At 44.4% G+C, this 23,973-nt stretch overlaps 1 protein-coding gene across 5 annotated transcripts in view; it reads left to right on the forward strand.

The window, feature by feature from the left end:
* PDE1C (phosphodiesterase 1C) overlaps positions 1 to 23,973 on the forward strand; it is a 271,452-nt gene that overhangs the window by 130,699 nt on the left and 116,780 nt on the right. The window contains exon 2 of one of the 5 annotated variants that reach the window (XR_014173168.1): positions 1,911 to 1,937. The exons of the other annotated variants lie outside the window; for them this stretch is intronic. The gene's annotated coding sequence lies outside the window, so the exon portion shown is untranslated. The remainder of the gene's footprint in view (positions 1 to 1,910; positions 1,938 to 23,973) is intronic. 5 annotated transcript variants of the gene reach the window in all.

A 23,973-nucleotide genomic window follows, 5' to 3' on the forward strand; every position in this document is an offset into this window, starting at 1 on the left:
ATACTCTCTTTGCTGTTGATGTTAAGAGAGTGCAGACATATTTCTCTGTACTGCTGCAAAAGACAGAAATAAAGGCATGTAAATACATTTCTGTCTGTCTCTTTCCCCTCCCTGGGGATGGCAGGGAGGAGAGGGAAGGAGTGGTGTGTTCTTCTCACGTTTGAGGAGGATCGCCAATAGAGGCCTCGCCTGTGTCCTGCCGGGAGTCGCAGACGGGGAGGTCAACAAGGAAATCAGCTGGGTGCCTGGAGAGTGGCACATTCCTCTGACAAGGCTTGATTTCAACAACATCAAGTGACAACGTGTGCATATGTCTTAGCAGATCAAATACTTTGCTGGGTCAAACCAAGGGGCTGTCTGAATCCTCCTCAATCTGGTGCCCTTCCTATATTTTGGACTACAGACACCATGGCTGCGGCTGATGGGATTTGTATTCCAAAACATATGGGAAGGGTGGTTGGTCTAATTACCCGGTGTGGTCTGCTTTGACTGACAGGGCTGTTCCTGGGTTCCAGGCATGGGTCTTTGAAGTCCTGTCACCAAAGGCTCATTAGGTGTAAATGCTGGGAATCAAACTTGGGACTGTTAAAAACATGTGCTCTTCTACAGAGGTACAGACCCTCCGCAGATCACCTAATAATCATTGAGTGGTGAGAGGTGCAATCAGCCCTAAAAATTACACAGGTAAAGGTAAAGGGACCCCGACCGTTAGGTCCAGTCGCAGACGACTCTGGGATTGTGGCACTCATCTCAATTTACTGACCGAGGGAGCCAATGTTTGTCCACAGTTTTTCCAGGTCATGTGGCCAGCATGACTAAGCCACTTCTAGCGAACCAGAGCAGTGCATGGAAACGCTGTTTACCTTCCCGCCAGAGCGGTACCTATTTATTTACTTGCACTTGGTGCTTTCGAACTGCTAGGTTGGCAGGAGCTGGGACAGAGCAATGGGAGCTTACCCCGTTGCGGGAATTCGAACCACCGACCTTCTGATTGGCAAGCCCTAGGCTCTGTGGTTTAACCCACAGCGCCACCCGCGTCCCCTAAAAATTACAGAAGAGAGTATAAATTGTCTTCCTGTAACATGTCTGTCTTTCTCTTTGTGGCAGAATCATATATAGGTGATCTGTTCAGTATGGAAATCCCTTTAGCTGTGTATTCCCCATTTCCGTGTACATAAGGCAGGCACCAAATCTGATTATATTCTGGTCCGTGCTAAAAACATTCTTTTTTACCTGAGACTTACCTCATTTAAGGCCCACCAGTACTCCCCCTCCCTTCATACATTCTTCTTGAAGTCCATATATGTTGCTGTAATTGTGACTCATGATTTGCATTTTAACTTATTACCTATTTTGTGTGCAGATGCACTGTTTATATGCATCAGTTTAAAGCGGTATATTAATCCATTGCCCTTCAGTTGACTTTTGTACTGCTCTTGGGGGTTGCTGCTCAGAGGCTGCTTTTGTCCACTTCAGTTGCTAAGTTCTAGACAGCCTTGGTGATTGATGATCAGACTTTTGTGGGAGTTATGCTGAAAACACAAATAAATGCCAACGAGAAATGAGAGGTGATTGCTGCTGTATAGACCAGACTGGGAGGCAACTGCTCTTGTGTCTGTGTTGTTTTCAGCTGTAACATGCAAATGGAAGATTTATAATACCAGGGATTTTTATTGCCTGGTTATGATGACTGGAACGGTGGATATGCATGGCAGAGAAATGGCACATTTCTTTTGACTCCAAGGAGTTACCTTCTCTGGAGGTTCTTCACCAAAAAACTTGTCCTTCAGATCTTATGCTAAAGCTTCACCTCTTCCCATTATTGAAAACACCGATCCATTCACATCTCCATCCACATCCTAGGCTGACCCTTCTTATTCCTCATGTTTATTTATGTTCTTTTTCTGCAGGAGAAAATATAAGAAAACGTCACAGAGGTAGGTATCGATCGCAGAAGAACTCGGAGGCATTTGGCGGCGGGGGGAGTCGGCAGAAATTATTTGTTGTTGTTTTAGCATTGGTCTTGTTCATGCTGTGAACCCACTGTACCAAAAACAGGCAAAGTAAACCCATGGATAGAATCCATCCCACTAGAGCTTTCGTGCCCCTGATCTCTTACTGCAACTCACCATGGGTTGGTTGTTACAAAAGCATTAGAGGTCCTGCAAGGTCTTGTGCTCCCAACCTCTGCATGATCCAAGCTGGTATTGGCTGGTTGGGAGTAGATCTGTATTGATTAAACAAACCCCTTAGGGATTCAACGGGACCTCTGGTTAAATAAGAAATGTAGCACTTGACATGTATGTTGGGATCTTAATAAACCAATACCCACTTTCTTTGGAGAAATCTGCCTGCTTTATCTTTTATTGTGCTTTAAAACAGACATCAGCTGTGACCTTGTAATTATCAGGTGATTCTGCTTTATATAAGGAAATACTTGAAATCATGCCATGCCGTAATAATGCAGCCTAATATTATGTATTGCTACACGCCACCCCAATCTCTGAGCGGTGCAGGATTCCAAAGGTACAGGCACTTTCCCAGAGTTTGTGTTTCCTTTGGAAATGAGGCACAACACAGACTGGGGTGTCTTTGTGATATATGGTTTATTCACACATATATACAACCTGAAGCTATGATGGAGGGGCTCACACCATTACTCTCCAAGCGGTTCTTGCTTCTCCCATGCCAGCAGAAATCAGCCATGGTCTACTGTTCCTTTGTCTAGCATCATGCATTTAACAGACTGCCACATCTATCAGGAGTTATGGGGAATCTGGCACCCCAAAACCCTGGCACCCACAACTCATAACGTTATTACCACTCAGACGTCAGCCCCACTGAGTCCAACAGGACTTGCTCCCCTAAGTGCGAATAAGATTACAGTTGTTGTCAGCCTGTGCACATTTTCTTGGGTGTAAATCCTCTTAACCCCAATGCGATAGGGCTTAAGGAAACATTCTGAGTAAACACATAAAGAGGAGGCTGTTAGTTGTCTTCCTGTAACTTTGCCAGGGGAATCCTAAAGAGAGGCCAGGTTGATTTTGATCTTGTTCTTTTTGACTTTGATCTTGTTCTTTTTGACTTTGTTCTTTCCGATGCTTCCTTATGCTTTGCTTTTAAATATTATGAATTTGAACAGACAATAGTAAATTTAGTGCTAATGGCTCACTTTTTTGCTCTCTCTCTCTCTTCTTGCCCCCCATCAACAATAATAATAATGGGAAAAGGTGGATCCAAACTATCATGTTTTTCACAGGGTCACTGAAATTTCATGTGGCTGCCTAACCTTTGAAAATGTTGGTTGAAAGTTGGGTATGCTACTGGCAACTTTCCTTACCAATGGAGATGTTATCTGAAGCTTCCTCCGAGGTTCAGATCATTCCTGTTAGTTGCTGCCAGTTCTCATTAGCATCTCCGGGATCTGAAGGTATTCAGCACATGGAAGAGACAAAACCTCAAAGACTCTACTTAGAACTTATCCACACTTCCTTTTGTTCCGCTGCTTTCCCCCAGGGAAAACCTCTCTTTAGCATTCATTCTGAGCAAAACAGTAGTTCAGGTTTTCTCTGGATTGACGTTTTCTCTGGTTTAGAGCTAAAGAGTGGCTTTTCCCTGGGAAAGGTGTGGGACAAGGGGGGAACCATTCAGAGCTATGCCTAGAAAGTGTGGGTCACTGAGTGGCAGAAAACCACTCTGACCCATGTTTTCTAGGAACGGGACAAGCAGAAGTGTGAAGAAGCCATGGGTATGTTATTTTAAGTGGCTTGTAGGCTACTCTTTTATGAGTCTTTTATGCTGGCTTGGGAATCTGTTTACTGAACTGTAGAGCAGAAGAACTAGTCCTTCTGTAATAAACTGGGCCTCCATTTCTCCCTACAGTGCACTGATTATATACCTTTATGCAACATAATGTTGACCCCCTTTCAGGTTGTAAGTGTCTATATTTTAGGAACTGCCCCATTATCTTGATTGTAACTGTTGTAAGCATTGTATTTTAAAACTGGTTTTGCCCACCCTGGAAAGGAAATCTCCTCCTCCTCGTCCTTTTCTTCTTCTTCTTTAATGAAGTCATATTGCAGTAAAAGATTCACAATTTTGCAAAGATTTGGGATGTTGTATAAAAAACATTTGGTGAAATGTAATGTTAAATACGTGAAATGTTTCCATCTCCTTCTTATGGGTAAAATGTGGAGCAAACTTTCTACGCATTTAGTTTGAAATTTGTCTGGACTGTTTGGGGTCAAATAGAATTGCACTGGGGTTGGATTCTGCCCATATGCTAGCAATTGACCACCTCTGGTTTAGGCCTATACAAACAAGGAAGGTTTGAAGAAGGCTTTGGAGTGAGTGGTGAGGTCCTATTCTATCCTGCAATTAGCACTTTAATGAGCAATATCATGTGCTCCTGCTGTGTCAACTTAATGCCTTTGAAAACAACTGCAGGCTGATAATGTTTTCATCATAAACATGGACATTTCACAGCTCTCTAGGTAAAACCCCACTTCATTAGCCTCAAGTTCAGAAGGGCACTTGATCAGCAAGCTATGATGCCAAGCAATCACTGCAACGCCAAGAAACACAGCGTGTTTAATTAGGATTGCTCATTTTTCACATCCAGGTTGCTTTGGTTAAGAGAAGGCTAGCCAGCTATTTAGATAATTAGTACTTTGAGGTTTACTTTACAGTGTTGGGTGTTTACTGGAGAGAAGGGGGGATGGAATTATCTAGAACTGTCTGGTGTCAACCTGTCTGGCATAATTCTGTTCCATTCATGGGGAATCTGAACATTTATGAAAATATGTTCATTCTACAGAGTGCTCTTCCTAAATTAACATCAAGTACCTGGCAAGGCTGACCTGGCAAAAAGCTGGTTTAATGGTTTATGAGTGCATGGAAATCACTGGTGCTCTTTTCTTGCGAGGAATCCTATTCAGAATAAGGGAATTTCCCTTTAAAAAAGGGAAACGTTGACAGTTATGACCAAGTACCTTAAAGTCGCTTGCATGCATAGTCTTGGGAAATTGATCTCAGAATATAAATTTGCAAAAGGCTTAGGTGCTACTTTGTTTGTCAGCTTATTGCAAAACATGAGGTGTTAGGCATATGTCACGACTGTCAGTAGTATTTGGGGAAGAGTGGGGGGGGGAGTCTATATCATATCAGAAATATATTAGCATCCAATATTATGCCCCATTTAAAAATAGTCTCAGTTTATTGTTCCTTAACTTTGGCTTAATTTCCTTTTCACTTCTTATTTATTGACCTTGCAGAGTTATCTTGATTATCTAATTCTTTAAACTCCCCCAAGTAATTATAACGCTGCTCAGCTCAAATGAAGCAATTCTGGGTGTGTGTTTTTTTCCAAAAAACACACACTTTTATCTAGTAAGACGACTGAAGAGCAGAATGCTATGTGAAAAGACTTGCCACCGTACTGAATGATCACTTTGATTTGAATTAAGATATGGTTGGATTAAAATGTTGTAAATAAATGAATGTATTAATTATGAACAGGAAAACCTGTATCTATTTTAAAACAATTCTTCTGCAAGAAACTGCAGCCTTTGGAATGATGATAGCAACCCTGAGAGTCTAGTGGTATAGGACTGACAGCATATAACAACTCAGAAGTCGAGCTGCGTCCTATGCAAGTGTGAACAGAAATTAGCCATAGTTTGAGCAAGCACACACAGATGTCGGTGTGCTTCAGACCCTAAACAGATATGTGGGCATTTTTTCTCTACACTAGGTCAGTATTTATCAGCCAGAGCCAAGCAACCATAAAGGGGACCCTTCCGTGTGGGAGCCAGTGTGGTTAAGAGCAGTAGGCTCGTAATCTGGTGAACCGGGTTCGCTTCCCTGCTCCTCCACATGCAGCTGCTGGGTGACCTTGGGCCAGTCACATTTCTCTGAAGTCTCTCAGCCCCACTAACCTCACAGAGTGTTTGTTGTGGGGGAGGAAGGGAAAGGAGAATGTTAGCCGCTTTGAGACTCCTTCGGGTAGTGAGAAAGCCGGATATCAAATCCAAACTCTTCTTCTTCAGTGCCCCCAATCCCCTCGGCAGCCATGGCAGTGGCCTCGTAGACAGGCCCCACCCCCTTTGCTCCTCCATTCACCCACTTTATGGGGGACCAAGCGAATGAGGATCAGATAAATGGTGATAACCCTTCTTAGGGGCATTTAGGTGTCCCAGATCTTGTTCTCATAAAAACAGGAAGTGACGCCATATTGAGTGGAGGAGGAAGTGAGCGGGAGGCATAGATCTAAGAAATGTGTTAAAGGAATGCATGGAATCGAACTTCCAGTAGCACATTGAAACGCTGTGCTGAAGGGAAGACCCCTTGGAAATTTGGGACTCTCTGTTAAGAAGTGCAAAGCCATGATGGCTTAAGGGCTTTCAAGACCATCTTTGTGTTTTCGGGGCAGTTGGAGGGTATTCTGTGTGTTCAGATCATGCACTGAGATCCTGCTCTGTATATGGTTACAAAGGGTAGGGTCTTTTTAGAGTGGGGACCCTCCCTAGGGAATGATCTCTTCTAGGATGCCAGGCAGTCCTGCTCTTGGCTGTCTTTTAAGAGGACTGTCTTTTAAGAGGACTGCCAAGGATTTTCACCTGATTGTAAGAGACATAAATTCGAGCTGCTATGGTGGTGTTGTGTTCCCTGTGGCTTCATTCGTTTTACATTTTTAAATGATGGTTTACATTGCTTGGTTTTATTTTAAATTATTCATTTTTTTTTATCTTAAGTGTAAGTTAATGAGGATCCTATTGAGCACAAACTGCAACCTATACTTTGTGAAGAAATACATTAACAATTGCAGTAAGCATAATATTGAAACTAAAGCCATAGAAATGGAGTGAGTCTGTGCGCATTGCGCCCCTATTTCACCCGTCTGCAAAATGTGTTAGTTGTCCTGCTGTTTAGAAGATTCTGGATTGTGTCAATTTTAATAAAGAGTGTTGTACAAGATCCACATTATTTAAAGATGACATAACAATTAAAATCGGTATGTTGTTGCTCTAGAATAGGAGTGGGGAACCCACGGACCTCCTTATTTGCTGGACTGCCAATCAGTGCTAATGGAAATGGACATCCAGCAATCACTGGAGGACCACAGCTTTCCTACTGCTGCCCTAGAATTAACCTTTGCTTTAGGAGAATGTTGTGTTTTGAAGAGCCCCACACGCACACACACAAAACTAAGCCTTTGTATGATCTGCCCTTATGAATTTGTTTTCACAGATTGCTCTAAAAGAATCTTTACCCTTAGATCCTTGTTAGCTAACACGAAGATGGCTGCAATCTGGGAGCATTTAAAGCCGTCTGTTGTTCACCCGTGTTCAATTTAAATAGCAGCTCAGGGAGCCAGGGAGTTTGAGTTATGAAGCCAAGAATTAATATATTTGCGGAGTGTAAATATACTCAGAAAATGTTGACTGTGAAATAAATTTGCCGGTTATCAACCTTGCAAAATACGTAAAGGTGGTTTCGGATGCTTTAATTAAAAAGAGCTTTGGATCATGTTCCGATATCTATATGACCAGTTCAAAGGCCACAAATATATTCTGGGCTTTGGTGGGCTTTTTTGGGGGTGGGAGGGGCAAATGAAAAAATTAATACAGCATACTTTCCTGTATTCAAAGAAGCCAAATAGAAACTGGCTTCAAGGTCATTTGTCCCAACATCTCAATGAAAGCTTCATGTTTGTCTGCGTTATGCATAGAAATAGGGTTTTATATTATCCTGCAGTCCCTGACCTTCTGCCGGGTGTGTTCCATGCAGTGTTGGGCCAGCATGGTGGGCTGGAAGGCACTTAGTTCCTCAGGCCCACAGGGAAGTGTCTGTGAAGGTTCTGGTATCTATGCTATCTGGTGTCTGTGGTATCTGGTCCAGGGGGCTCCTGCTTGGCAACCTTCGATTTAGTGCGCCACATCAGACTCAAAGTCACAAACTCAGTCTGCTTCACTAGCAATGTAGTGGGTGGCCAGTATAAAATGTAGCAATTTACTTGTCATTCGGTGAATAGGAGTACCTGAAGGAGCATCTCCACCCCCATCATTCTGCCCGGACGCTGAGGTCCAGCGCCGAGGGCCTTCTGGCGGTTGCCTCATTACGAGAAGCAAAGCTACAGGGAACCAGGCAGAGGGCCTTCTCGGTAGTGGCGCCTGCCCTGTGGAATGCCCTCCTACCAGATGTCAAAGAGAACAACAACTACCTGACATTAAGGCAGCCCTGTTTAGGGAAATTTTTAACGTGTGATTTTACTGTATTTTTGGTTTCTATGGAAGCCGCCCAGAGAGGCTGGGGAGGCCCAGCCAAATGGACGGGGTATAAATAATAAAATAATAATAATAATAATAATAATAATAATAATAATAATAATAATAATAATAATATTACTACTGTATATCTTATCAATCTGTGCTGCCTACAGTTGCTCTGAAGAAAATCCAAGTGAGAATCTTGAACAAATTGTTAGTGTGGTCTGTAAAGGAGACTTGTTAATTTGAGCAAGTTAAATCTTAAAATGAACTTCAGGATGTTTTGAGGTTTATTTTAATTTTTATTGCATTTTATTGCATTGATTAATTCAATGATTGATTGCATCCTTCCCTTTTCTTCAAGGAGCTCAAGGTGATATACATTGTTCTCCTCGTTCAGTCCCCACAAGAACCCTGTGAGATAGCAACTGGCCCAAGGTCACCCAGCAAGCTTTGTGGCTGAGTGGGGACTTGAACTCTTTTCTCTCCCAGGTCCTAGCCTGATACTCTAACCACTACACCACACTGGCTGTCTAAGTGGAGATTGTATTTACCCATATTTGTGCCAATAGGCACTCTAGGTAAAGGTAAAGGGACCCCTGACCATTAGGTCCAGTCGTGACCGATTCTGTGATTACGGCGCTCATCTCGCTTTATTGGCCGAGGGAGTGTGTGCAGCTTCCAGGTCATGTGGCCAGCATGACTAAGCCGCTTCTGGCAAATCAGAGCAGTGCACAGAAACACCATTTACCTTTCCGCCAGAGCGGTACCTATTTATCTACTTGCACTTTGATGTGCTTTCGAACTGCTAGGTTGGCAGGAGCAGGGACCGAGCAATGGGAGCTCACCCCGCTGCGGGGATTCGAACCTCCGACCTTCTGATCGGCAGGTCCTAGGCTCTGTGGTTTAACCCACAGCGCCACCCACGTTCCAAATAGGCACTCTACTACATTGGTAATGGCCTGTGAGCAATAAATATTTATTGGATGTTGGACTCAAAGTCAGACACTTGGTCTGGTTTCTTAGCCGGCGACATTGCAGCCTCTGACTCCATGCCTTGCTCGGCTAAACTCCGGGGCCAGATGCATGTGTGAAGCCGTGACGAAACCTTGCAAGGTCTTACATGCAAATGCATGTACTAACACCATAATGATGATGACATTGCTTGTAAATGTGTCTAATAACACCCCCTTCACCCAACAACAGCAGCAACAAACTTTGGCGCTGAAACCGTTGTTTGGAGGAATCAGCGGAGTTTGGGAAGCTGCACATTAATCTCAATAGCTTGCTTTGACAACATTCCAAATGTCATTCTGTATTCAATTCACTCACTTGAGTCTGTCATGCCATTTTGTGGATAGGCTTCTCGGAACACATTTTAACGTGTTGTTTACGATAACAGACGGGCACTCGAGAAACTATTACAACCCAGTGCTGGATATTTTAAGGGGCAGGGAGTTGTTCAGCCTTTTTCCTCGGTTCCTCCTGGATTGTCCTGACATTTTGTCTTTATTCGAAGCAAGACGCCTCGTGCTTAATGCAAGCTAGGAAAAGACCTTTGGGGTTTCAGAGAACAGCGCTATTATCAGTCTTTATGACGCTTCAGTTCATGTCGCACAATGAGTCCATCCTCCGGATAAGGGACCTGGGGTGGCAAAAGGGCCGATTCTGTCACATCACCTGTCATCTTGCAGAAGTGATAATGCGCCAGAGCAAAAGACCAGAATTGCGCTACTTTCCTCTGCCATAGGAGCACTGGGCAGAGCGCTGTTCAAAACACGCAATGGCTTCAGAAGAATGATTAACTGATTCACCTTGATACTGTTTGCAATATCTGTCAAACTCCGTTGCCTAGCATCATTTTATCTGCATGTGTCAGATAAAAATAGGTCCTCCTGTTTTATATTACATGGCAGGGTTCCTCCCTGGAGATCAAGTGAGTGGAATGAAACATGTGCTTCCATGGGCACTTGCTGGTCATGAAAGGATTCTGGACCACTTGGCTATTTCAAAGAGGCTCCTTTTGCCTTCTGTCTTATATATCTGAATAGTAGTGAACTCAGTTTTCTGTCGGGCCTGGAGTGGAACCATCCACACAGAAGATGGGAATAGCAGCAAGCCCGGGGGAACCCTGAATTGAATAGAAGTTCAAAAACGAAACAAAACACATTTGGGCAGGGCCCCTCAACAGGAAGATCTCAAGTGACTAAATTACACTTGATGGTACATGTAGTATTATTTGAATTTGTAAGTGGTAGGTGGGTCTGTGAATGTTTGCACAGTGAAAGCAGGGCAACCTCTGCAATAATAATAATAATAATAATAATAATAATAATAATAATAATAATAATAATTTTTTATTTGTACCCCGACCATCTGGCTGGGTTTCCCCAGCCACTCTGGGCAGCTTCCAACAAAGAGTAAAAATACCGTATTTTTTGCACCATAACACTCACTTTTTTCCTCCTAGAAAGTAAGGGGAAATGTTTGTGCGTGTTATGGAGCGAATGCCTGCGGGTGGCGGGGGGGATCTGCTGCAGTCGTGAGCAGAGGATCCATGGTTCCCCTTCCTTCCCTCCTCCGTGGTTACAAAGCATGGATCCACATGGATCCTCAGGATTTTTGCATTGGGCTACTCCAAACTCACTGTTAGATCACACGTCTGTGGCCGCAGCATGAACCACAAAAATCATATATCCACTATTTTGTCTAGAATATTTTTTTCTTGTTTTCCTCCTCTAAAAACTACGTGCGTGTTATGGTCTGGTGCGTGTTATAGAACGAAAAATACGGTACATTAAAATGTCACACATTAAAAACTTCCCTGAACAGGGTTGCCTTCAGATGTCTTCTAAATGCCAGGTAGTTGTTTATCTCTTTGACATCTGATGGGAGGGCGTTCCACAGGGCGGGCGCCACTACCGAGAAGGCTCTCTTCCTGGTTCTCTGTAGTTTTGCTTCTCGTAGTGAGGGAACCGCCAGAAGGCCCTCGGCACTGCTTCCCTTCTGGTTCCGAAGGGGTCTCAGGCAGTGCACATTTCCTCAGGCCCTGCTGCGATAACTGCTGTGTAGCTTCCTTTTCTTGGTCCACCAGGTTCCAGTAGCAATAGAGAAAATGGACAGCAGGAAGACCAGAAAATAAGACAGTGGGCAGACAGACAGAGCCACTGCTGGAGACCAGAGTGCACAAGGCAGGGGGCACCCAGTGCAGTGCAGGCTTGGGATATTCCTACAGGGCTGGACCTATTATTAGGCAGAGAGCAGGTTAGGGACGCGGGTGGCGCTGTGGTGTAAACCACTGAGCCTAGGGCTTGCCGATCAGAAGGTTGGCGGTTTGAATCCCCACAACGGGGCGAGCTCCCATTGTTCGGTCCCTGCTCCTGCCAACCTAGCAGTTCGAAGGCACGTCAAAGTGCAAGTAGATAAATAGGTACCGCTCCGGCGGGAAGGTAAACAGCGTTTCCGTGCGCTGCTCTGGTTTGCCAGAAGTGGCTTAGTTGTGCTGGCCACATGACCTGGAAAAACTGCCTGTGGACAAACACCGGCTTCCTTGGCCAGTAAAGCGAGATGAGCGCTGCAACCCCAAAGTCGTTTGCGACTGGGCGTAACTGTCAGGGGTCCTTTACCTTTACCTTTAAGTTGCTGCCGCCACATTAGGAATCCCCCATGTAGGAAGCCTGCTCCCTTCAGGTGCAGTGGAGGATGCTGAAGTAAAAATAAACAGTCAGTGGGTGGGAGATGCACCATCAGATTCTTTGCCTCAGGCAGCAAAATGTCTTGAGCTTGAACACCTCCCCCCACCCCCCCTCAGTATTCTCTTGAGGCATTGGCTTAATTGGTTTCCCTGTTTTGTTCTCCCAGGGTCATCATTTTTCTTTCAAAATGGCACATATGCTATCATTGCTGGTGCATGTGATTTTTTTAAAATAATAAAATAAATAAAAGTAACATGATGAAGCAGGAAGTGAAAATGAGAAGACTCCTCACACCTGCCTCTTAGCTGCAGAAGTGAAATTGACAAGAGGATTTTCCAAAGCTCCCTGAGCAGAAGAAAAGCGGGTGGGAGGTTGCGATGGCAGAAGAAGGAGCAGGTTCTCAGCACATCATCGCTGACCAATGCAGAAAAGCATCATGGATCAGTACACCCAGGAGATACCTGGTCTTCTCCCACCCTCTCTGGTGCATGAGTAATGACGTTCGAAGTGGGGGAGAATATGAACGGGTGTAAAGCACATTAACTGAAGCGGAGGAAGATTCCTGAGTGAGTGGAAATTAAAGCACTTTAAAACAAAGGTGGGGTGAGTAATCAGAGCACAAAGAGCACCTGAAAACACTTGACCCCCCCTCAAACAGAGCAACTCAATTTAAAAGATGGGTGCTCACGCCCCATCTTTGCCTGTCTCTCCCTTTTCTGATGGTCCCATTTCCCAGTAAAAAAGGGAGGGAAGTGAGCAGCAGTTCTGGATTTAGGGCAGTTCCACCACACAGGGGGCTGAGCTGAGTGGGCACAAAATATAAATAAAACAGGAATTATTGTGAAAATAAGAATTTTTTTGGGCGAGGGGATTTTGTCCTCGCTCAGGGCACCATATCACCCAATTCTACCCCTGTGGGCAGTGAAGGGATCCTAACAACAGTGGGGACAATTGGAGGTGATGAGGAGAGGCAAGGAAAGCCCTTACAATGCATGTGTCATTTTGGTCTCAGGCAAAGCGCTCTCTTCTGATCTAGCCTTACAAGAAATTCCTGTTCCGGGGTTTTGAAGTCTTGGGATAATGTGGAGCCTGGCTATTTGTACCTATGGGACCGCCTCTCCTGGTATGTCCCATGGAGGACCTTACGGTCTTCAAACAAAAACTCCTTGGAGGTCCCGGGCCACGGGGAGATCAGACTGGCCTCAACCAGAGCTAGGGCTTTTTCGGCTGTGGCCCCGATCTGGTGGAACGCTCTGTCACAAGAGACTAGGGCCCTGCAGGACTTGACATCTTTCCACAGGGCTTGCAAGACAGAGCTGTACCAGCAGACCTTTGGCCAAGGCACAGTCTGACCCCCTCCTTTGGTAAACCTCACAGAACTCTATCCCAGTGGTTGCCATTAAACTGATTTTGAACTGATTTTTAGAATGAATTGATTTTAGAATGCTGTGTTATTTTATTGTTGTTAGCTGCTCTGAGCCCAGCTTCGGCTGGGGAGGGCGGGATATAAATATATTATTATTATTGTTGTTGTTGTTGTTGTTATTTGTTAGCTTTTCTGACCAAGCTGGTGGGATCTGGCCTCGGGTGCGGTGTAGTCAACAAGTGGACGTTGAATCCAGGCAAGATGGAGGCACTGTAGACGGGCGATTCTGAGGTCCAGATTATTAGTCAATTGCCTGCTTTGGGTGAGAAAATACTCTCACCCAAAGAGAGGGTTTGTAGTCTGTGTGTGTTCCTGGATCCATCTTTATCGCTAGAGGCCAAAATGGGTAGGGGGGTCTTCCACCAGCTTTGGCTGCTAAAACAGCTGCAGCTATTCCTTGACCATGGTCATCCATGCGCTGGTAACTTCTTGGCTGGATTTCTGTGATGTGCTCTATGTGCGGCTGCCCTTGAGGTTGGTCCAGAAGCTTTAGCTGGTGCAAAATGCAGTGGTTTGACTGCTCTCTGGGGCAAAATATTACCACCCACTTATACCAGTGCTGAAAGACCACTAGCTGCCTATTAGCTACTGGGCTAAGTGCAAGGGGCTGGTTTTGGTGTGTAGAGCCCTATTCAGCTTGGGACCAGAATACGTGAAATATTGTCTCACCTGTTGTATACCCAGTGGATCACTGTGTGATCATTAGGCGAGGACCTACTGCAGATAACCATCTTATCAGAAGATCCATTGTGGTGGTGTTGTTGTTGGTCGTTTAGTCGAGTCCGACTCTTCGTGACCCATGGACCAGAGCATGCCAGGCACTCCTGTCTTCCACTGCCTCCCGCAGTTTGGTCAAACTCATGCTGGTAGCTTCGAGAACACTGTCCAACCATCTTGTCCTCTGTCGTCCCCTTCTCCTTGTGCCCTCCATCTTTCCCAACATCAGGGTCTTTTCCAGGGAGTCTTCTCTTCTCATGAGGTGGCCAAAGTATTGGAGCCTCAGCTTCAGGATCTGTCCTTCCAGTGAGCACTCAGGGCTGATTTCCTTCAGAATGGATAGGTTTGATTTTCTTGCAGTCCATGGGACTCTCAAGGGTCTCCTCCAGCACCATAATTCAAAAGCATCAATTCTTCAGTGATCAGCCTTCTTTATGGTCCAGCTCTCACTTCCATACATCACTACTGGGAAAACCATAGCTTTAACGGAAAACCATAGCTTTAACTATACCAACCTTTGTTGGCAATTGTGTAGAATATAGGAATTGGGCCTTTGGTCTTAAGGCACGTACCCTTTGAAATTCCCTTCTATTAAATATTAGTCAGGCACCATCTCTAATGTCTCTTCAGTGTCTACTGAAGACCTTTTCCAGTCTGCATCTGTCTTAGAATTCTTTTAAAGAGGTTTTTAGATGTTTTTAATTGTTGTTATTCTGTGTGTGCTTGCCATTCTGGGCTCTTTTGGGAGGGAGGGCAGGATATACATTTAATAGATAAACTGATAAGCAAATAGGTCCTGAAGTAAGTCCTTATGTGATGTGCAGAGATCTTATATCTGTATAGTTTTTGGAGCCTTGGTCTGTTGAGCTGTAATAAATTGTATTCAGCTTGGCACATTGAGTTTCATGTTGAATTCTGCATTATTTTCAGGCGGCTCTTTTCATGTTATTGCAGCCCCTGATGTATGGAAGAAAAAGAGGTGTGATTAATAAACTGCTGAACAGTAATGAAGATATCAGTACAATAAATTCACTGCTTTATCAAAAGGCCAATTGTTAAATGTACATGACTGGGGCTAGCTCCAGGCAGGGAAGAAAAGCAGCCAGTTCGCTGACAAATGAGACTTACATTTAAAGTAAAATAGAATGGCAGTGTAATGCACACTGAAATTTGCTCTTGGCTTTAACTGCAGAATCGTTTGGGGCGGAGAGCTTGAAAAGCTGGTGACTATGCTTATGCTTTGCATAGTAATGCCATATTTTAGATATATATCTTTGTCAAGGCTAGAGCTCCCAGGACACTACGGTCCTTATAGTGCATTTGTAAAAATGCCATGGTTTAAGGAAAAAGGAATGAAATTGCTGCTAACAGTTGCTAAGCTGTTTTATTACGAAAGCCTTTCTCGTGTAAGTGTAGCACAAAATGTTCCCACACTGAAGGATGCTGAAAGATTCCGAAAGCTTGATTATTTATTTTCTAGGCATTATTTGGGGGGGGGGGGGACACTGGCATACCACAAAAGTTATAATTATCACATCAATTAGTCATTTACTGTATTTGTGTCATCGCTTCAATTAGAATACAGTGGTACCTCAGGTTAAGTACTTAATTCATTCTGGAGGTCTGTTCAGAATATTGTTTGTGAGATTTGATATTAGCAGTAACCAAAGATATTCTCAGTCCATGTGATGTGTTTTGTATACGCCGTAACGTTTTAATTGTTAACTGTTCTCCTCCATTGTGCTGTGTAAATTATTACAGTGGTATCTCGGGTTAAGTACTTAATTCGTTCCGGAGGTCCGTTCTTAACCTGAAACTGTTCTTAACCTGAAGCACCACTTTAGCTAATGGGGCCTCCTGCGCCGCCGGATCACGATTTCTGTTCTCATCCTGAAGCAAAGTTCTTAACCTGAAGCACTATTTCTGGGTTAGCGGAGTCTGTAACCTGAAGCATATGTAACCTGAAGCGTATGTAACCGGAGGTACTGTAGTTTATTTTATTTGTGTGCTGTTAGTTGGCCAAAGAGCATTAGATTTTGGATTACAATTACATACCAAGTGATGTGATATAATAGGCTATTCTGTGTTGAGCTCTTGCGTATCCGGATACAGAAGGGCTCTCTTCCCAAAACTTAGGATAAGCGAGAAATAAAAGGGAGAAAGAAGGGAGAAGATGTGGAGCCAATCAACATTCGTATCTTGCAAATATAACCAGCAACCTAATCAATATGCCTACATTTTTAATTTGTGAAAAAATTGTAATCTTTTCCCAAGACAGCATAGAAGAATCATATTATTAATCATGAGAAGTGCATATATTAATACTGGAGGACCTCATCTATACAATAACCTCAGTGTTTGAATCTTATATTGCATCCCTTCTGCTGTTCCTCTTTAATGATTTGATCTATCTTTTAGTGGAGCCTTTCCATTGATTTCACCAGACTATGGATGGGGACCCAAAAAGAAACCTTATTAATGCACTTTTTCTGTAAGTGATTAAAGTATAGAACCGGGCATCTTTCCTTGGTTAAATCTGAGCTTAACTGTAGCAGAAATGACTTGCCATTTATGTAGTAAACTATGGACTGCTGCAATGAAGACTGGTGTGTATCTTGCAGAAAGGCAGACTAATAAAACCTCTCTGATCGGGGCTGTTAGATTTCTTTAAAGGAACACCATTGCCTAAAAGTGGGGCTTTTGTTTACTTTATTCTGTGGAAATTTGAGGAAGCGCTTATAGCTCAGTACAAGAAACAGCAAAGGTCTCAGATTGACTTCTTGGCATATCTAGGCAGAAGAATCATGCAGCCAGTGATGTGAAAGACCTCTTCACTGGGATGCCAAGTCAGAGTCAGTACTGGGATAATGACCGCTCCCCGCTTAAAAGGGGGGCGCCCTTTGCGTAGACGCGTGCAGCCCCTAGATCTGGAGCGGCTACGACAGCATAGGCTTGGCTTTGCCTTCCCTCAGGTGGGATACCTGGAGGTCTCCACCTACCTCAGTCAGTTGCCCAATCCCACATGGGGGAAGCATTGCCAAGGAGACCAGGCCAGGTAGGGGAGGGATTACCTGCCCACACAATAGAGGGAGGATCTTACCTGGGAATCCTCACTTGGCTCCAGAGCTTCTCCCACCCTACCCACCCTCAGTTAATGTCTTATTTTGCAGGTTAACTTTTCTTCACAGGTATGTGGGCGCTGCTATGTTAAGGTCGCTGTAAGAGATTGTAAGTAATGTGAAGGAGATTATGCGTTGCGATATTTTAGTTGATATTTTAGATTGTAAAATGCTATTTTACCTATTGATTTGTTTTACCTTGTGGGCTTATAGCCGAATAAAGTATTATCTATCTAAGGTCACTGTTAAAGGGCCGGAAAGGAATTTCCCTGCATTGGCAGGTTTCGCCTTTCCCGTAGCAAAACGTCACAACTTTGGCGGTATCAGGCCTTGGGCGGAATCCTTTAGTCCATCTTCCTCTTTGCGGTGGCGATACCAGGGTTCCCCGTTAAAGAGGTTTCTGAAGGGAGGCTTTGACCGTACGCCGAAAGATCGTCATTGCTCTCCCCTGCGGCGGCGGCGTTACGGGGGCGGCTATTTCTGCTTGAACATATGTTCTCCAGAGCCGGCCCATCCCCCCCCCCACTGGATAACCCTGATGCTCCCTAGGTCCCCGGCTGGGGACTGGGGAGGGAGAACGCCCAATGCCTGAGCCAAGGTCTACCCACATTTGAAATTTAATAAAGTTGTGGCCAATTTAATCCCATAGCACGTTGTCATGAGTCGTTATTCCACATGACGGGGTGGACCGCACGGGATCTGGGGACTCCGCCTGTCCACGCAAATGCACAAACATTCTGACCTCGTTTTAGGTGGCTTCCTTTTTTAAAAAATACTAAACATGCTGTGAACTTCTGAAACCATGTTCTTGACTCCTTTTCACTTCTGGCATTCTCTTTCCAAGTGATTCCCCCCCCCCCAACTTGAGCTGGGAAGAATATTAAATCTTAAAGTGGGTGCAAAATGACTTATGGTTTATTTACAAGTTCTTTCCAGAAGAAATAGCACTGTGACCTTTCGGCCATGCTACTGGCTGTTAAATGGTGTTTCTAAAATTAAACTGTTCCTCTCAGCCTGTGGTAATTGGTAAATCCACATTGCTTGACGTTCCTATGCACATTTGCTCAGAAGTAAATCCTGAGTTTAGGATTGTAAACTAATTACTCAAACAGGCCTATAATTCTTATTTTGCATTATATGAACAAAGAGTTGCATGTGGTTCTACAGTCCTGCATTGCGTTAGAATCCATCTGACATTTAAACAGTTACACAATTATTTTCATTTTAGTAATGTCTGTCTACTGTTTTACCAAAGAAGTATATATTTTTTCTTTCCAATATGGTATTGGGAAACAGTCTTTTTCTGTATAGTGTTGCTGATGTTCTAAATAAAGCACTTTTGGGTGAGATGCGTCTTGATGAAGAAAACGCAAAAGCTAAATATCATTTGGCAATTTTACAGGCAGAGATATAACCTGATCTGAATGCGATAAGTGCATCCCACGTGTGAAATTAACTGAAATCTAGGTAAAACATCTATCCATACTCTATCCACTCTTCAGTCATTCATGTACATTTGCAACCTGCTGCTCTTTTATAAGCATGTTAATTAAAACGTGAAGGCAGATGGCGAATCTGAAATTTACCGCAATACCTTGGTAAATTACCTAGCCAAACCCAAGCACTTGATGAACATAAATAGGTACTCTTGTTCCTATACTTAGTAGCAGGATGGTCGTTGTGGAGAGGAGGCTGTAGGGACGGCCCTCTCAGGGATATTCCAGGCCCCTCCCTGAATGTTCAGTTTTCACTAAGAAAAAGAAGAAAATTAAGTCACTCATGGTAATATGAAGGAAAGTGTGCATGTAGTCTTCTACCCAGTTGCCCAATACAAAGTCAAATTGCTCCACTTTCTGTTTTGCACCCTAAAGCGTGTTCTCCTTCATGGAGAGCATGTGTTGCGGTGGAGGCTAGCAAGACACCCACTGTTGCTGGGTGGGGAAAAGAGTTTGGCCACCATTATCATTGAGCTTGGTGTTGCTGGGGAGATTTAAATGTTGCCATTTCGTGATTGACAGCCATAGCTTTTAAATATCCTGCACACAGCGTTGAGCTTCCTCTTTTCGCTGTGTGCATTGGATCGCCCACCCTCCCTCCCTATTTTCAGGTTGTTTGCTTGACCTTGCTATGCCTGTCATGGGGTTGTCTGCTTTTGTGGCAGGGGCCCAGTAGAAATGTTGTCCATTTGTCTGATTGGCTGGTGCCATTTGGTTTTTGCGTGGACAGGCGGAGTCCCCAGATCCCGCGCGGCCCCCCCGTCATTTGGAATAATGACTCAAGACAACGTGCTATGGGATTAAATTGGCCACAACTTTATTAAATTTCAAATGTGGGTAGACCTTGGCTCAGGCATTGGGCGTTCTCCCTCCCCAGTCCCCAGCCGGGGACCTAGGGAGCATCAGGGTTATCCAGTGTTTGTGTGGGGGATGGGCCGGCTCTGGAGAACATATGTTCAAGCAGAGATAGCTGCCCCCGTAACGCCGCCGCCGCAGGGGAAAGCAATGACGACCTTTCGGCGTACGGTCAAAGCCTCCCTTCAGAAAACCCCTTTAACGGGGAACCCTGGTATCGCCGCCGCAAAGAGGAAGATGGACAAAAGGATTCCGCCCAAGGCCTGATACCGCCAAAGTTGTGACGTTTTGCTACGGGAAAGGCGAAACCTGCCAATGCAGGGAAATTCCTTTCCGGCCCTTTAACAGCGACCTTAACATAGCAGCGCCCGCATACCTGTGAAGAAAAGTTAACCTGCAAAACCTGTGAAGAAAAGTTAACCTGCAAAATAAGACATTAACTGAGGGTGGGTAGGGTGGGAGAAGCTCTGGAGCCAAGTGAGGATTCCCAGGTAAGATCCTCCCTCTATTGTGTGGGCAGGTAGTCCCTCCCCCTACCTGGCCTGGTCTCCTTGGCAACGCTCCCCCCAGGTGGGATTGGACAACTGACTGAGGTAGGCAGAGACCTCCAGGTATCCCACCTGAGGGAAGGCAAAGCCAAGCCTATGCTGTTGGAGCCGCTCCAGGTCTAGGGGCTGCACGCGTCTACGCAAAGGGCGCCCCCCGTTTTAAGCGGGGAGCGGTCATTGCCTACTGCGTAGCAAATCGTCACAACTTGTAAGGTTGCGGTTAGGCATTGGTTTAGGAATTGGTTGGTGGAGGGGTATTGATTGGCTCTGCCTGCCCCTCCAAAATGCTGCTGTTGCAAGAGTTTTCCATTAAAGGAACCCAGGGGCTCGCCATGCTTTTGTCCGAACCCTGTCAAGGGGCTAGGGCCACGCAAGAGCCCCGGGAGCATTTGGGGAGAGGTGAGGCATGGTCCCCAGTCCCATCTCTCTCCCCAAAATGTTTTCCCTTTCTGACTTTGTGGGTGTGTGAATGTCAGTCTGTCCCCGTGTGGGGTCAGATAGTTGCAACCAATGCCTAAGCAACCACTCACATCACTTGTAATTTTAATAAAGTTGTGGCCAAAATTCTGCCAAAAACCTTAAAACTAAAATCTTGTGTCAACTGTGTTTCATTGGGGGTGTCTTGGGGACCTCGACATGCAACATTTCTAGTTGCGGACTGCCTTAGTGGAGTTCTGCTCCCTTGTGTGAGCTACGAATTCAAGCCAAAAAGCTTATAATATGTGATCCCAATGCTAGCTCATCTATAGAAAGGAAGGGGGCTGTGTATCGTATGCAGCTTCAGAAATAATAACATCTTTAGGCCCCGTGAACCGGCAAGGTTTGTGCTTGCAGTTCCTCTGAGGGGTGACTCCACTTGTGCAGCTTCTTCGACGCTCCCTTTGTTCAGTTTCTGTTAATTGATTCTCATGAAAACTTACAGATTCTGGCTTCACACAATTAACTCAAGGCAGTGTCAATTTGCTCTTGGCAGAAAGCCAAGGTCTGCTTGACCTAGAAACTACTTACTCTGATTGGTTAACGACCAGCACTCAACTCTGTTATCTAGGAATGCTAGCACAGTTTGGGTTAGGTGTGTTAGGAGTAGGAGTCCTGTGTATGGTTAAGAGAGAGAGAGAGAAAGAAAGGATTTATTTTGCTTTGTTTTATATGCAGAAACTCTGCTGGTTTCTTTTTCCTTTTAATAAATCCTGTAAATAGTTATTCTGAGTCTAGCTGAGTAGTCATTTCCACCTCAACTAGCTTCTTTGCTGTGCAGGAAAACTCTGCTACGTTTGGGCTAAAGCTATTAGAGCTATGCCTGACACTTCAAAGTTCCATGACCCTTCTCACTGACGGATGTACAACAGGCCCGTAGGGCAGGATCGGAGAGCTAAAGGAGCCCAACAAAGCAGAGGACGACTTTGAACAGGGGCAGCCAGTTACACATCAGCTCTCACCTAGCCTGCTGCAACTTTTAATGAGTGGAGGCAGCGAAATGGTTAGCACACTGTTTGGGCTGGCTAATAGATAGATAGATAGATAGATAGATAGATAGATAGATAGATAGATAGATGATAGATAGGTGCATGTGTGTGTAACTGCTGGCTTCTCTGTCATTCTGAATCCTCTGTAAGCCACAGCAAGAGGACTCTCTTAATCTCTAGCACGTTGCTGTTCACACAGCAACACTAACAACCTCAGTGAATCAGCCTACAGCTGAAAATGGCTGGTACTGCTGTACTCTCTGAGCTTTCCCCCACTTGACTGTGGCCATGCCTGCTCTCTTTCCTTTTACAGTGGTACCCCGGGTTACATAGGCTTCAGGTTACATAGGCTTCAGGTTACAGACTCTGCTAACCCAGAAATAGTACCTCGGGTTAAGAACTTTGCTTCAGGATGAGAACAGAAATTGTGCTCCGGTGGCGCAGCAGCAGCAGGAGGCCCCATTAGCTAAAGTGGTGCTTCAGGTTAACAGCAGTTTCAGGTTAAGAACAGACCTCCGGAATGAATTAAGTACTTAACCCGAGGTACCACTGTACAGTGGTACCTCAGGTTACAGATGCATCAGGTTACAGACTCCGCTAACCCAGAAATAGTACCTCAGGTTAATGAACTTTGCTTCAGGATGAGAACAGCAATTGTGCTCCAGTCTAATGATGAGAGTCCAATAGAAGACATTGCCACAGCTGGGCTTTGTTCAGTGTAAAACCAAGTTAGCTAATAACAGAAAGTAGAAATCCCAGTATTTCCCAACAGTGAACAATGGTTAATGACTTTTGACCAATGTAAGGAGCTGACCATATTAAGCATTTATTACCAAGGTGCTATGCATTGAAATTATTCCTCTTCATTGCTTGACACTGGAGCTCTGAATCAAACACTTGCTATTTGCTTTGCAATGTGCAAGCAGTTTCCTTGATATACTGATAATCAAACAACACATCTTTACAAATTGACTGTACATTATTTTGCAATTGGTTTAAGGGACAATGATAAACTGAAGCCCATTTCTATTTTATATAGTCTCATATTTATGGCACTCTTGTACCATAAATATTGCTTCACAGAAGAAAACAAAATAACCAGTTTTTCTCCTGGACAGTAAATTCTCTACAGAAGAATATTGGATTGCAGTAAAAACAATGAATTTAGCAACCTTGTTCCAAGGAGAAGAGTCTGTAATGAACATCATTTTACTGTAGTAGCAGAAGAAAAATAAAGTATGGGTACCATCCAGACAGAGTGAAGACCTTTAAGCTGCAATCCTATGACCCATATACAATGGTAGTTCGGAAGTTGAACGGAATCAGTTCTGGAAGTCTGTTTAAATTCCAAAACATTCAGAAATCAAGGACCTTTTCAATTTAAAAAAGTATAAAAGTGTTTTGGAAGCCAAGACATGCACCAAGCTGACAGCATTCATAATGTGGTTGGGCTTCTAAGGAACTTCACAAAAATTTGGTAGTTTGATCACTGTTGTATATTTGAATCCTGAATAATAGACTCAGTGACTCAGTTTTGATGCCATGATTTTCGACTCCAGGGATGCATAGATTCCTCTACCTTTATGTAGACTGTCTTAGATTAAAATGACTAATTTGTTTTTCTCTTGTCTTTATCGACCATCATTGGGCATCAGAGACTTCCTTTTTAAAAAAACCTTCTTCCTTCTAATTAAACCAGTTGGAGCTTTTAAAAATTGAATTCTTTCCTTTCCCTCTCAGCAGAAATCAAAAGAAATGGATTTTGCCCAGGGCTACCTATTTTTACCATTACAGTGGTGCCCCGCAAGACGAATGCCTCGCAAGACGAAAAACCCGCTAGACGAAAGGGTTTTCCGTTTTTCGATGCGCTTCGCAAGACAAATTTCCCTATGGGCTTGCTTTGCAAGACGAAAACATCTTGCAAGTCTTGCGATTTTTTTCGCTTTCCCCCCTTTTTCTAAGCCGCTAAGCCTTTAATAGCCACTAAGCCGCTAATAGCGCTAATCCGCTAAGCCGCTAATAGGGTTGCTTCGCAAGACGAAAAAAACCGCTGGACGAAGAGACTCGCGGAACGGATTATTTTCGTCTTGCGAGGCACCACTGTACTAATCTGGGGGCTCCAACACTATGTTTTGGACTATGCCTGCTTTCTTATGATATTGTTGTTGTTGTTTAGTCGTTTAGTCGTGTCCAACTCTTTGTGACCCCATGGACCAGAGCATGCCAGGCACTTCTGTCCTCCACTGCCTCCCGCAGTTTGGTCAAACTCATGCTGGTAGCTTTGAGAACACTGTCCAACCATCTCGTCCCCTGTCATCCCCTTCTCCTTGTGCCCTCCATCTTTCCCAACATCAGGGTCTTTTCCAGGGAGTCTTCTCCTCTCA

This window comes from Podarcis melisellensis (assembly GCF_964234715.1).
Source record: "Podarcis melisellensis genome assembly, chromosome: 12".
Classification (NCBI taxonomy): Eukaryota; Metazoa; Chordata; class Lepidosauria; order Squamata; family Lacertidae; genus Podarcis; species Podarcis melisellensis.